At 46.2% G+C, this 14,516-nt stretch overlaps 1 protein-coding gene across 1 annotated transcript in view; it reads left to right on the forward strand.

Annotated features, from left to right (window-relative positions):
• Positions 1–378: 378 nt before the first annotated feature.
• The window catches only part of LOC126188875 (ras-related and estrogen-regulated growth inhibitor), a 381,204-nt gene continuing 367,066 nt past the window's right edge, over positions 379–14,516 (forward strand). Inside the window, exon 1 of the mRNA XM_049930539.1 lies at positions 379–471. The gene's annotated coding sequence lies outside the window, so the exon portion shown is untranslated. The remainder of the gene's footprint in view (positions 472–14,516) is intronic.

Here is a 14,516-nt window from a genome sequence, read left to right on the forward strand (position 1 = left end):
AGGCATGCACTTTACTACTGGACTACGAGGTCCACCCACAAAATACAAATGAAATATTTTGTCATCCAAATCTCATATTTCGTATTAGAATACGATTCTCGCGGCATATTTTGTCGTACTTCAAGTTCACTGCCAAGCCACTAGGAACGCTGCTGTCGTTCTCTGTAGTAACGCGGGCCTCGCACTTGGGGTATTTTGGTGTTGTGTGGATGGCAGAGTGGCCGGCCGGGGTCGTGTGACAGGTGCGCCACTCGTGTGGACGACGGCGCGCGACGCCGCCCCCTGGCCTACCCTCGTGCCCCCACTCTGGCCGGTATTCGCGTTATTTTTAGCCGCGTCTGCCGCTGCAGGCAGTCGCTCACTGGCAGCCGCAGTCAGCGGACCGCGAGTGCTGGAGTGGGTGGGGACAGCGGTCAGCGGGCAGCGGACCAGGGCACGCACAGCACGCCGGCCGGGCAGCGGCAGCAACAGGTAGGCGCGGGTCGCTTCACAGCTTACAGGCGTTTTTGTGTGCGAGAACAGGAGTGCAGCCGCCCGCTTAGCATTCGGGAAACCGTGTTCAGCAAATAACAAGAACTCTGCTTACAAGTCGCTTCTGGTGGGAAGGGACATGCACTGAAGGTGAAAGAGAGAACGGCGTATAAATATTTGCTCTATTGTAAATGACTTTTGTGGTGCAGCACCTTCTAACTTTAAGAAATACGAACTGTGTTTTCGATAGAACAATAACAGTTTCAGTAACTATTATGGTTCAAATGGCTCTGAGCACTATGGGACTTGACATCTTAGGGCATCAGTCCCCCAGAACTTAGAACTACTTAAACCTAACTAACCTAAGGACATCACACAACACCCAGCCATCACGAGGCAGAGAAAATCCCTGACCCCGCCGGGAATCGAACCCGGGCGTGGGAAGCGAGAACGCTACCGCACGACCACGAGATGCGGGCTAACTATTATGTTTAACTGTCAATTCTCCTTCATCAGTCACGTTAAAAATTGCCACTATCGCCTTCAGTGTAATTGACACATGCTGTATTGTTGTTATTTACTTTTCTCTTGAACGCGAATTTGAAAATTAGAAAGTATTTTTTTTTATTCCGACTATTTGCAGATTTCAATATGTAGCCAACGCCGCCCCCTAGCTAAAACAAATATGAATATGCATTGAACGTCGTCCACACTAAGTCCCTTTCAGACGTACCGTTCCATGTGCAGAGTGAACTACTGTGAAGTTTAAGGTTTGTTCGCCAATGAAACTATGAGCCGGTACTTCGAAAAAGAGATTCTGTAAGAATTGTGCTTTTCGTGAAGACAGGTTTGTAAACTGAAATGACCAATGCGTCGGTAGATGACACCACATCACACCTTAACAGCGAAACGAAACGGGAAGTTGTTGTCTACATGGGACGTTCAGAGTGCAAACGCAGTGACTTTCAAATACTGTCCCTCGAAACGCACTAACAATGAAGCATATTACAATGAAATGAACACCGTTAGCTGCTTACAGGCGTTGACATACGTCAACGGGGACAGATGAAAATGAGTGCCCGACGGGGACTCCAACCCGGGATCTCCTTACTTACATGGCAGACGCTCTATCCATCTGAGCCACCGAGGACACAGAGGATAGCGCGACTGCAGGGATTTATCTCTGGCACGCCTCCCGCGAAACCCACATTCTCAACGTATTGTCTCGCACTACATTCATAGTGCCCCCGCCGCCCATTATACTCATTACTCGCGGCGCGTTGCCGATTCCAGTAAGAGTTCGGGAACTGTTTGTGCATTCGCACAGAAGAAGAAGATGGTCAAGTGGCCGGTGAGCTTTAACTATATATATATATATATATATATATATATATATATACTAAGATGGTAAGCAGGAGATCCCGGATTCGAGTCCCGGTCGGGCACACATTTTCATCTGTCCCCGTTGACGTATGTCAACGTCTGTAAGCAGCTAAGGGTGTTCATTTCATTGCAATTTCATTCTAGCGAGCTGCATGGTCACCGATGGTATCTGTTCTTTCGGACAGATACCATCTTAGTATATATGTAGTTAAGGCTCACCGGCCACTTCACCATCTTCTTCTTCTGTGCGAATGGACAAACAGTGCCCGAACTCTTACGGGAATCGGCAACGCGCCGCGAGTAATGAGTATAATGGGCGGCGGGGGCACTACGAATGCGCTGACTCTTCGTTTCGTAATTGATTTTCTCATTTTTTAACAGGCGAAGAAGCAAGTTTTCTATCTGTCTTGACTCGCTACTGCTACATGGGGGAAGCTAAAAAGGACATTTTACCTAACACTGGCTTCTTTAATCGTGTGCTGTATATTTTTATTAGGGTACTGTAATTTTCTTCCGTCACATGACAGTGATGTGGCGTCTCTTTTCTCTAAAGCATATTCTGACAAAAAATACCTCAAAAGATTCTGACAGCCACGTAGCATCGACCTGTAGTATAAATTTTAATTACCTCACAAAGCATTCGTATAGCGAAATCATGCCTCCGGATACGGGAAGGCCCGTTACGTCTTTAAGATTATGTTGCGTTTTCAGAGAGTTGTCCTTCAAACACTAAACAATTTCAGACTTCGTAGCGCTTTGTTTGCTGTGTTGCAGGGATCGACGAAGAAAATTCAACTTTTTTCTGTCCCTCTAGTTTTGTCGACTGTTAAACATTCTCCAATACTACCTGATGTTCCTTTCGTCACTTAATTTTTCCATTGCAGGTTTTTGTTTTTAAATGGTGAAATGTAATACTCGATACTTTACGTTTGATAGATAATACGAAAGGCATGCTCGTTAAATTTGCGCATTAACTGATAAAGAAATTGGCCAGGTGTGAGTAGGACTCGCAGACTGAGGGTTCCGTACAGACAGTTCACGCGTTCCGAGAATCGAGGATCTCGACGATTTTTGTCTGTGATCGACGATGATACTAGAAACATATCGGTCCAAGGAATTCCAAGACTTTCGATAATGTTTTAATTTCAAGTTTGAAGTGTGATAGCAAATGACAAAAGAATTTTTTTTTTTCGTTTGACGTGATAAAAAATAAACAATTTTTTTAACTTTTCCATTATTTATACTGTGAAACCTTTCTTATGATCCTGCGTCAGGGGAAAGTACTCTGTAGGTTTTGATGTATGAGTTGGCCTATCTTTTGATTGCATTGAGTTAGAAGCTTAAAGTTATTACACCGCAATGGGACCAAAGATGTGACATAAATTTCAACCTGAAACGTCGACCCGTTCCTGGGAAAAAGGAGTTAATAGACGGACAATCTGACAACAAATGAGAAAAATATTTTTTTTCGTGGGATATGTGAGACACCCTGCTAAACCAGCAGGACAGGACAGGTAGTTTAAGTTGTGGAAACGGGCCAAAATAAGCGACTGTCAGTTACACTCGAACGTACAACCTTTTATTTGATCAAACATTACAAGGGCCCAAATTTTTTAAATAAAAAAACAAGCTTTAGTTTTGGACCTTAATGCGCCATACAATCTGATGCCTTAAGGGCAAGACCAGATTAATTAAAAATACAGCTGAAAGTCAATAACTTAAAGCTCAACCAAAATCAGAAATTTAAAAGGCAAGGCCTTATCTTAAAACAGTTCCTTAATTAGGCTGAAGGCCCAAAGAATCTGACACTTTAAGAGCAAACAACTTAAATTCAATATCGGCTGAAGGACCAACATTTAAGACTCAATAACATTAATTTTAAAAATGCCAAGGCTTTACGTAAAACAGTTCTTTAATTAGGCTGAAGGCCTTAAGGGCAAAACTACCTTAATTTAAAAATTGGCTAGAAGCTATACAAGTACAAACAACAAGAAGAATCAAGAAAAGGCAGTACACACAAGGGCGCTCAGAAGTTCCGAAGGTCGGCCTGGAATTCAAACACTAACGCTCGCTTAGGTGAGACAGGCAGTCGGCCCAACCATTGTCGATCCGACGACAACCCAACCGACAGACAGTCAACGGACCCACCAACAAGTTAACCTCCGCTTCACCTGACCAGCACATAACAGGGAGTTCAATGGAACTGCGTAGGAGGTATTGGCGCCCACAACCAGTTATACACTGAGCTGTCAAACTACACACTGTGATGAACAACGACAACACGATGAGGAAAATATACTGCCTGAATTTACGTCAACGGCCAGGACAGGTAACCGGAACGTTAACGGCCACAAGGCAGAAGATTCCGTTCGTGCACTTCAGTTCGAATAACCAAGTACAACTGAACTCCACCGGAGGGTGGCTGAAACCTGCCAACTTGAAAACACACGTTGTGGCTCGAGGGAATATCCCAATAGCCGACAACGAACTTCAAACGACACAATATGAACAGTATTAACTTGCTGGTACATAAAGTCAGAACTCAACTTTCATGTCCAGGGTCGATGAGCCACAAACCTCGTAGCTATGGAAACAGCACCATACACTCAGACGCCGCAGAGAGGCCGCAGGGGGCCTGGCCAAACTACACTCCTGGAAATTGAAATAAGAACACCGTGAATTCATTGTCCCAGGAAGGGGAAACTTTATTGACACATTCCTGGGGTCAGATACATCACATGATCACACTGACAGAACCACAGGCACATAGACACAGGCAACAGAGCATGCACAATGTCGGCACTAGTACAGTGTATATCCACCTTTCGCAGCAATGCAGGCTGCTATTCTCCCATGGAGACGATCGTAGAGATGCTGGATGTAGTCCTGTGGAACGGCTTGCCATGCCATTTCCACCTGGCGCCTCAGTTGGACCAGCGTTCGTGCTGGACGTGCAGACCGCGTGAGACGACGCTTCATCCAGTCCCAAACATGCTCAATGGCGGACAGATCCGGAGATCTTGCTGGCCAGGGTAGTTGACTTACACCTTCTAGAGCACGTTGGGTGGCACGGGATACATGCGGACGTGCATTGTCCTGCTGGAACAGCAAGTTCCCTTGCCGGTCTAGGAATGGCAGAACGATGGGTTCGATGACGGTTTGGATGTACCGTGCACTATTCAGTGTCCCCTCGACGATCACCAGTGGTGTACGGCCAGTGTAGGAGATCGCTCCCGACACCATGAAGCCGGGTGTTGGCCCTGTGTGCCTCGGTCGTATGCAGTCCTGATTGTGGCGCTCACCTGCACGGCGCCAAACACGCATACGACCATCATTGGCACCAAGGCAGAAGCGACTCTCATCGCTGAAGACGACACGTCTCCATTCGTCCCTCCATTCACGCCTGTCGCGACACCACTGGAGGCGGGCTGCACGATGTTGGGGCGTGAGCGGAAGACGGCCTAACGGTGTGCGGGACCGTAGCCCAGCTTCATGGAGACGGTTGCGAATGGTCCTCGCCGATACCCCAGGAGCAACAGTGTCCCTAATTTGCTGGGAAGTGGCGGTGCGGTCCCCTACGGCACTGCGTAGGATCCTACGGTCTTGGCGTGCATCCGTGCGTCGCTGCGGTCCGGTCCCAGGTCGACGGGCACGTGGACCTTCCGCCGACCACTGGCGACAACATCGATGTACTGTGGAGACCTCACGCCCCACGTGTTGAGCAATTCGGCGGTACGTCCACCCGGCCTCCCGCATGCCCACTATACGCCCTCGCTCAAAGTCCGTCAACTGCACATACGGTTCACGTCCACGCTGTCGCGGCATGCTACCAGTGTTAAAGACTGCGATGGAGCTCCGTATGCCACGGCAAACTGGCTGACACTGACGGCGGCGGTGCACAAATGCTGCGCAGCTAACGCCATTCGACGGCCAACACCGCGGTTCCTGGTGTGTCCGCTGTGCCGTGCGTGTGATCATTGCTTGTACAGCCCTCTCGCAGTGTCCGGAGCAAGTATGGTGGGTCTGACACACCGGTGTCAATGTGTTCTTTTTTCCATTTCCAGGAGTGTATGTGCCGCACAGATTTCCTCGCTGCTCCACGCCAACTGACCAACTGCCTAGGCCTGGAAACGGTGAAAGGATCAAATATACGTCGGCCGATGAGACGACCAACCGAACGACCAACCAACGGTCGTCCCGTTCCAATCTCCGTCCATCGGACAGTTCATGTGTGTCGCCAGTAGTCGGTGAGCACTGGCTGTCGGCGCCTCATCGGCGCTCCGTCCACAACCTCATTGCTGCTGCAGCCCGACTGCACTGCCAGACAGACGACAACCCAAGTATACTAGCGGTCGCTCCAGAGATGGTTCGACAGTGCACTCATAGATACGCGCTGCTGCTGGTGCTCACAGGCAGGTACGGCAGAAAGTTAGTGATGCCAGTAAATGGAATAAGAAAACGAGGCGGCAGTACCGGAATAGAAGATTACAAACAATAAATGGCATGAACACGAGCCGTGCAGGGCTCAATATGATTACAGGTTAACAATATTCGGATTTTTGCCTTTGGTTTTACTGTGATTCTAGATTAGCGAAAAGTACCCTGTAGGCTTTCATGAGTCAGTTTGTGGGTGTCGAAGTGTGTGACACAAATGGCCATATCTTTTTATTGCAGTGTGGTTACAAGCTTCAGTTTTTTACTTCGCCAAGGAATAGTAGACCTGAATATGTGACATTAGGATTTAGAACAGGCAAACAGAGACGGACAACAGAGTGATCCCACAAGAGTTCCGTTTGACCTACTGATGTACGGAACCCTAAAAAACCGGTTTATAAATCATGGATACTAGTTTTTGAGCTTTATTCAAGAGCATTATTATAATGTCTACTGATATTACGGACGAGCAGGGAAAATATCGCCTATGCTGTAGGAAGAAATATTGTAGGAACGTGTTGCAGGCTACAGACTTTGCATGAACAGTTAATTTGTCCCACTGAAGAACATCTCGTTGTCATCTTTAGACCAACAGATTTATGACAGTCTCTTATATACCGAAACGCAGCGTGGCGAAGCACGTTCCGACGGCGAAGGAAATGCGTCGCCACGGAAAGTCGCAGCGTGCAGCTCTGAGGGTGGCAGAGAGGGCAGGGCACCGGCATCTGCGCGAACAGGGCTGAACTTCATACTGCAGATTTACGGCATGACTATACACTAAGAATCAGAATTACACAGATGTGAACACGATCTCTGTTTTGAGAAATAAGTGTGGTGCGAAGTCCTCATTTACTGGAATCAGAGCTTGAAATTAAAGAAAACTTTGATATGTTGCTGGAAAATCATCGTCCACAAGAGGTGTCTGCAACCCAATAAAACACGAGCAGTATTGGCTGAAGAAATGTAGTGAACAAGTCGTCAACTAACCGAATCTCTACACAACTGTTCCGTAACAGGTCTGTGGTTCCCGCATTAGTCCGCGAAGACTGTATGCCATCGCCTTAAGCAGCGAGGGGTAGCCGCACGGTCTGAGGCGTCTTGTCACGGTCCGCGCGGCTCCCGCCGTCGGAGGTTCGAGTCCTCTCTCGGGCATGGGTGTGCGTGCTGTCCTTAGCCTAAGTTATTTTATGTTAGTTTAAGTAGTGTGTAAGCTTAGGGACCGATGACCTCAGCAGTTTGGTCCCATAAGACCTTACTACAAATTTCCATATTTCCTTCCCCTTATTTTCAATGAAATCATAAAATAAAGTACATGATACATATTCACCTTTATTCTAACAAATGGTGGGATACACAATGCGTTTCACTCACTGCGGAGCTTACCGCGCTGAGACACTCAGCTCGCTGTGACGTCTCTCAGCTACCTGCCAGTCCTGAAAAGAAGAAGTATGGAATGCTCCAGGAAGGCATTGTATTGAACAGCTTGGTTTGTACAGTTGCAAAGACTACACTAGACCCAACTACAAATGGTAAAAGTGAATGGGAGAACTCAACAATATCCCATACATGTTCGATGAGCGATATGTCGGACATTCATGCGTGCCAGAGAACCAACGACACCCATCGATCCTCGAAGATTAGCCCATTCCCCTTAACATGTGGCTAAACGTTATCCTGCAGAAGTATGATTTCTGGAGTTGCCTACAGGTGGGAGGAAACTTCAGACTCTAAACCATCCATGGTTGCCTTTAAGCTGTAAGAGTCGAGACTAGACGCAGTATAGAATAGCGACTTGTATTCTGCGACACTCGACACGGCAGTCTCACACACTAGTTCGCCACGGGAACGTCCAGTATGTTGGCAGCCATCTTCGTACTGCAGGTTGAAGTGGTTCAAAATGGTTGAAATGGCTCTGAGCACTATGGGACTTAACAGCTATGGTCATCAGTCCGCTAGAACTTAGAACTACTTAAACCTAACTAACCTAAGGACAACACACAACATCCAGTCATCACGAGGCAGAGAAAATCCCTGACCCCGCCGGGAATCGAGCCCGGGGACCCGAGCGTGGGAAGCGAGAACGCTATCGCACGACCACGAGCTGCGGACGGTTCAAGTGGACTCATACAGAAGCACTAGACTACTCAGCACCTCAGCGACCACCTCCAGCATTGCAGTCTGAGGGATCTGTGGACCCCGAATGTACCATCACTACATCAGATCGCGTCGGACAACTCCACAGCCAGTCCACTGCTTCAGTGTCGCACTAGCACAATGGAAGAAACTGTACACGCCACAGCCAAGTGGACAACATGGCGGTCAATCCATTACATCGCAAGGTCCAGTACTGCTTCATAGATGAGCATGACAGTGACAAAACTGCTGGGCCCGCACATGTAGCTGTTACAATAGCATGTCGTGTACGAAACGAAATTTCACAGCTCCTCGACAGCAATCACTCTGCCACGTATGAAGCCACCGACATGCAGATATCGCCGGCGTCGAGATATGTCGTCACTGTGTTTCAGGTTTCCATTCACTTGTCGGTTCTGGACTCTCTCCACTCTGACATTCCAGGTCATTCAGAAACCGTGGAAACTCGATCAACGTGTACTCTGAAATCTTTACTGCTCATTGTTACCGCATTGATCCACATGTCCTCCAAGTCTGGGTTTATTCGGGCCTTTCATTCCTTCTGTTGCGTTTTTCACAATTTTTGTTTAAGAGCCTTATTTAGAAACTGTAAGTCTACACAGCGCACCTTAGAGAACGTACATAATTAATCTGGGAATGTTAATGCATAGACAAACTTGTTTAAGACACACGTTTCTCTTCGCGGGATATCCACAACTGTTATTCACTGTCAATGATAAAATCTGCTACAGCTGTAAAAATTATTTATTTCGAAGAAGGAAAGCACTACCCAGTTTCAGGAGATAATGTCCTATGTGTGTATTGAACTGGGGACCTAGAAACGACGCAGAGTCTTCGTCCCACCGTAGCCCTCAGTGGTTCACAACCCCACAACAGGCCACAGCAGTCCACCCACCCCACCGCCGCCCCACACCAAATTCAAATGGCTCTAAGCACTATGGGACTTGAAACATCTGAGGTCATCAGTCCCCTCGACTTAGAACTACTTAAACCTAACTAACCTAAAGACATCACACACATCCATGTCTGAGGCAGGATTCGAACTTGCGACCGTAGCAGCAGCGCTGTTCCGGACTGAAGCGCCTAGAACCGCTCAGCCGCCACCCCACACCGAACCCAGGGTTATTGTGCCGTTCGGCCCCTAGCGGGCAACCGCCCCCCCCCCCCCCCCCATCTGGGAACGTCTCATACCACTCATACCAGACGAGTGTAACCCCAAATGTTTGCTTGGTAGAGTAATTATGGTGTACGCGTAATTTGGAGACAGTGACTGTGCAGCGATCGCCACATAGTGTAACTTAGGCGGAATAAGGGGAACCAGCCCGCATTCCCCGAGGCAGTTGGAAAACCGCGTTAAAAACCATCTACTGGTTGGTCGGCACACCGGACCTCGACACTACTCCGCCATGCGGATTCGTGCCGGCGACCGACACGCCTTCCCGCTAGGGATGTCGCGCGTTAGACCGCGCGGTTAGCAGGGCGGTCTAAGATTGACTTTAGTTACGCATCCTTTACGGACTCATATGCTGATATGCACCTGAAGGTTAACCTTAGTTATGCGTCCTTTGTGGATGCACATTTTCATATGCACCTGAAGATGGTACATATGTCCTGCAACTGGGTAATGCTTTCCTTTTTCAAAAGAAATAATTTTTACAAATGCAGTGGATTTTATCATTGATATCGTTGAAAACACCCCATTGTAACAGATATGAGAATTTAATTGAAACGAAGAACTCATACCAGAAACAACATTTCAGTAGCTCCTGTCTTGTGAACTTACAGCTTATTTTCACACTTTTTGATACTGAGTTGTAGTAAAGACATGTAACTTTTTAGGGACTGGACATAAATTATGTGTAAGGCATGACAGTATGACTACTGAGCGTGACTAATGCAACTGCAGCGTCTTCTGCAAGTGACGTAACGCATATCGCTTTGGTGTAATTCAAACCACTGGAGACCAGTGAGTGGTCTTAGGACGGAAAGAGACTTCGTAATGTTTTAATATTAACTAAATGAAAAAAAGAATGTATTGTTCAGTGAGTAAACATTATATCTTGTTCGCGCGCCGCTGTCAGAGTCCTCTAGGGTGTTACCTGGTAACCACTGCTCTCTCCGCACACCAAATTCTGTCCTATGTCGTCTATGTACTATTGTTGTGTCAGCGACAGTGCCGCTTTCATCGTCACTGCACGGGTAATTTTTGTATATTCGATTTCTCCAGTATTTTTACGCTTACGATACGGTATGTAGGTAGTAGGACAACACATAAACTACTTAACTATGGGAAATTTGTATACCTTACATCTATATTAGCGTTATATCATTGTACTGCAATTATGTATTTTCGTTTATATAATATTGTCATACCAACAGTAATTTTCTTTGTAGGATCCTTTGAAAATGGACATTGGTGTCCTAAACCAGTCACTATTAAGAAATAAGAGATACTTCTTAATGTAACTTATGACCGAGCTACACCCATTTGTTTCAATACATCTCTTACTCGTTTTCGACAAAAATTGTCAAAAGGATATCAATTGCGTGTTTTAAACAGGAACCCCATTTTTATTACCTATTCGTGTAGTACGATGCCAAGTGACACGTAACACACATAACGGTTACGGTAGTGGATTTACATTATTTATCTCTGATCGTCATATGCATTTCACCAGAGCTCGACGTGACGGAATTTATCGCCATTTCAGCTAAGGATGCCAAATTACCGCAGAAAATGTGAATTTTCGAAGAAAATGTGAGATAAACGTTGGCAGTTACGATTTTGCAATAAATATTGTGTTTCAAGAAACAGACAGGAGTGTATGCAGAAGAAAGATGTTCCTTACGTTACGTGGGCATTTATACAGGCTGGTCCATTGATGGTGATCGGGCCAAATATTTCAAGAAATAAGCATCAAACGAAAAAACTACAAAGAACGAAACTCGTTTAGCTTGAAGGGGGAAACCAGATGACCCTACAGTTGGCCCACTAGATGGCGCTGCCATAGGTCAAAAGGATATCAACTGCGTGTTTTAAACAGGAACCCCATTTTTATTACCTATTCGTGTAGTACGTAAAGAAATATGAATGTTTTAGTTGGACCACTTTTTTGGCTTTGTGATAGATGGCGCTGTAATAGTCACAAACGTATAAGTACGTGGTATCACGTAACATTCTGCCAGCGCGGACGGTATTTGATACGTGATACATTACCCGTGTTAAAATGGACCGTTTACCAATTGCGGAAAAGGTAGATATGGTGTTGATGTATGGCTATTGTGATTAAAATGCCCAACGAACGTGTGCTATGTACGCTGCTCGGTACTCTGGACGACATCATCCAAGTGTCCGGACCGTTCGCCGGATTGTTACGTTATTTAAGGAAACAGGAAGTCTTCAGCCACATGTGAAACATCAACCACGACCTGCAACAAATGATGATGCCCAAGTAGGTGTTTTAGCTGCTGTCGCGGCCAATCCGCATATCAGTAGCAGACAAATTGCGCGAGAATCGGGAATTTCAAAAACGTCGGTGTTGAGAATGCTACAACTACATCGATTGCACCCATACCATATTTCTATGCACTAGGAATTGCATGGCGAAGACTTTGAACGTCGTGTACAGTTCTGCCACTGGGCACAAGAGAAATTACGGGAAAATTACAGATTTTTTGCACGCGTTCTATTTAGCGACGAAGCGTCATTCACCAACAGCGGTAACGTAAACCGGCATAACATGAACTACTGGGCAACGAAAAATCCACGATCGCTGCGACAAGCGGAACATCAGCGACCTTGGCGGGTTAATGTATGGTGAGGTATTATGGGAGGAAGGATAATTGGTCCCCATTTTATCGATGGCAATCTAAATGGTACAATGTATGTTGATTTCCCACGTAATGTTCTACCGATGTTACTACAAGATGTTTCACTGCATGACAGAATGGCGATGTACTTCGATCATGATGGATGCCCGACACATAGCTCGCGTGCGGTTGAAGCGGTATTGAATAGCATATTTCATGACAGGTGGATTGGTCGTCGAAGCACCTTACCATGGCCCGCACGTTCATCGGATCTGACGTCCCAGGGTTTCTTTCTGTGGGGAAAGTTGAAGGATATTTGCTATCGTGAACCACCGACAGCGCATTGTCAATGCATGTGCGAACATTAAGGAGGGCGAACTACTCGTTGTTGAGAGGAATGTCGTTACAGGTTGACGGACATCATTTTGAGCATTTATTGTATTAATGTGGTATTTACAGGTAATCACGCTGTAACAGCACGCGTTCTTAGAAATGATAAGTTCACAAAGGTACATGTATCACATTGGAACAACCGAAATAAAATGTTCAAATGTACCTACGTTCTGTATTTTAATTTAAAAAAACCTACCTGTTACCAAATGTTCGTCTAACATTGTGGGCCATATGTTTGTGACTAATACAGCGCCATCTATCACAAAGCGAAAAAAGTGGTCCAAGTAAAACATTCATATTTCTTTACGTACTACACGAATATGTAATAAAAAATGGGGGTTCTTATTTTAAAACAAACGCAGTTGATATCCGTTTGACCTATGGCACCGCCATCTAGCGGGCCAAACATAGCGCCATCTGGTTTCCCCCTTCAAGCTAGACGAGTTTCGTTCTTTGTAGTTTTTTCGTTTGACGCTTATTTCGTGAGATATTTGACCCGGTCACGATCAGTGGACGACCCTGTATAACCTCACTCAGTTCCAAACGGTTCTCCACCTCCGGTTTCCAGGGGAATCTAGTAAGGCACCGGTCATATGCGCAAACAAGGCAATCGAAATGAGTTAACACCCAATAGATATGCAAAACGCCTATCGTACAGCTAACGCGGTTACTATATTAACTGAACAAGACTACTGGGAAAACTACCATAGTCTGCGTTTAGTCATGATTGTCTACAGTAACGTAGGGTAGATTTACAACTCTGCTCCAGACATCACAGAGATACATCGACGCATATGGAAACGAAAAGGCCGTACACCAGGGCCGGCCAGAAATTCTGCACGCGTGCGGTGCTCTTGCACATGTGCAACTTCCGGGTCACAGCGTGCACGCCGCAGCCGTAGCGTTCAGGTAGTGCGTGTTTCTAAGCACAGATGTCGCTCCTCTGTTACACAAAGTGCGTCATCGACACCTCGTATGTATATCACAGCCTGGGCTGTATCTGTAAGATCTGTTGCTTCATCGAGCGCAACAGAGAAAGCTACAAAGTATTTAGCCTTATTTATTAGCTGCCTGTGCAGATCGCCGGCCATAGCACTGATACGTCTTGTCACTGTTTGTTTGGATATACTGATTTCTTGAAACCTGCTAACGTTCGTGGGACACACAAGTTCTGCAGCATCAATCAGACACCCTTTCACAAACTCCCCTTCGGAAAAGGGTTTCCCAGATTGTGCAATTCTTAATGCGATTTTAAAACTTGCTCGCAGTGAAGATTTAGTGTGGTTGTCACTCTGGAAAATTGAAAACAGTACATTGTACAGCGTACAGTAAAACAGACATAAATGTAACACAAGAAACTAAGAGTTCAAGAAGTATCAGTTACTTTGACGTACAGTAAAATCGAGTTGATGTGTCTCATCCATTTTCTGAAGGACATTTAATTTTTCTTGCCGTTCTTCACTGTTGAGTACACTACACTCGTCTTTGTGATATGTATTGTAATGTCTTTCAATTGAAAACTTACACTGGACGCCTATTATTCGGCGGCACAGCAAACACTGTGAGTTTTCACCAGCGGCAACAAAAAAGAATTGCAGTTCCCAGTCATTTTTAAGCGACTGAGAACATAGATATCCCGCCCTTTGCTTCTTCACAGTACTTGCCATTTCTCAGTACTTCGCTGTTAAGGTTACGGTCACAAGGGGTAAACGAGACTGGATATGTTGCGCTCTTGCTTGTGCCACAGGGAAGTGGAGCCGCCGCCGTGCATTTAGGACATATGTCTAATAACAGATGTCGCTGTCGCTCGCTGTCGCACACGTGCGCACATGTGCAGCACTTCCGCACGTCTGCACACTGTGCAGCGTTTG

This window comes from Schistocerca cancellata, chromosome 5, assembly GCF_023864275.1.
Source record: "Schistocerca cancellata isolate TAMUIC-IGC-003103 chromosome 5, iqSchCanc2.1, whole genome shotgun sequence".
Taxonomy (NCBI): domain Eukaryota; kingdom Metazoa; phylum Arthropoda; class Insecta; order Orthoptera; family Acrididae; genus Schistocerca; species Schistocerca cancellata.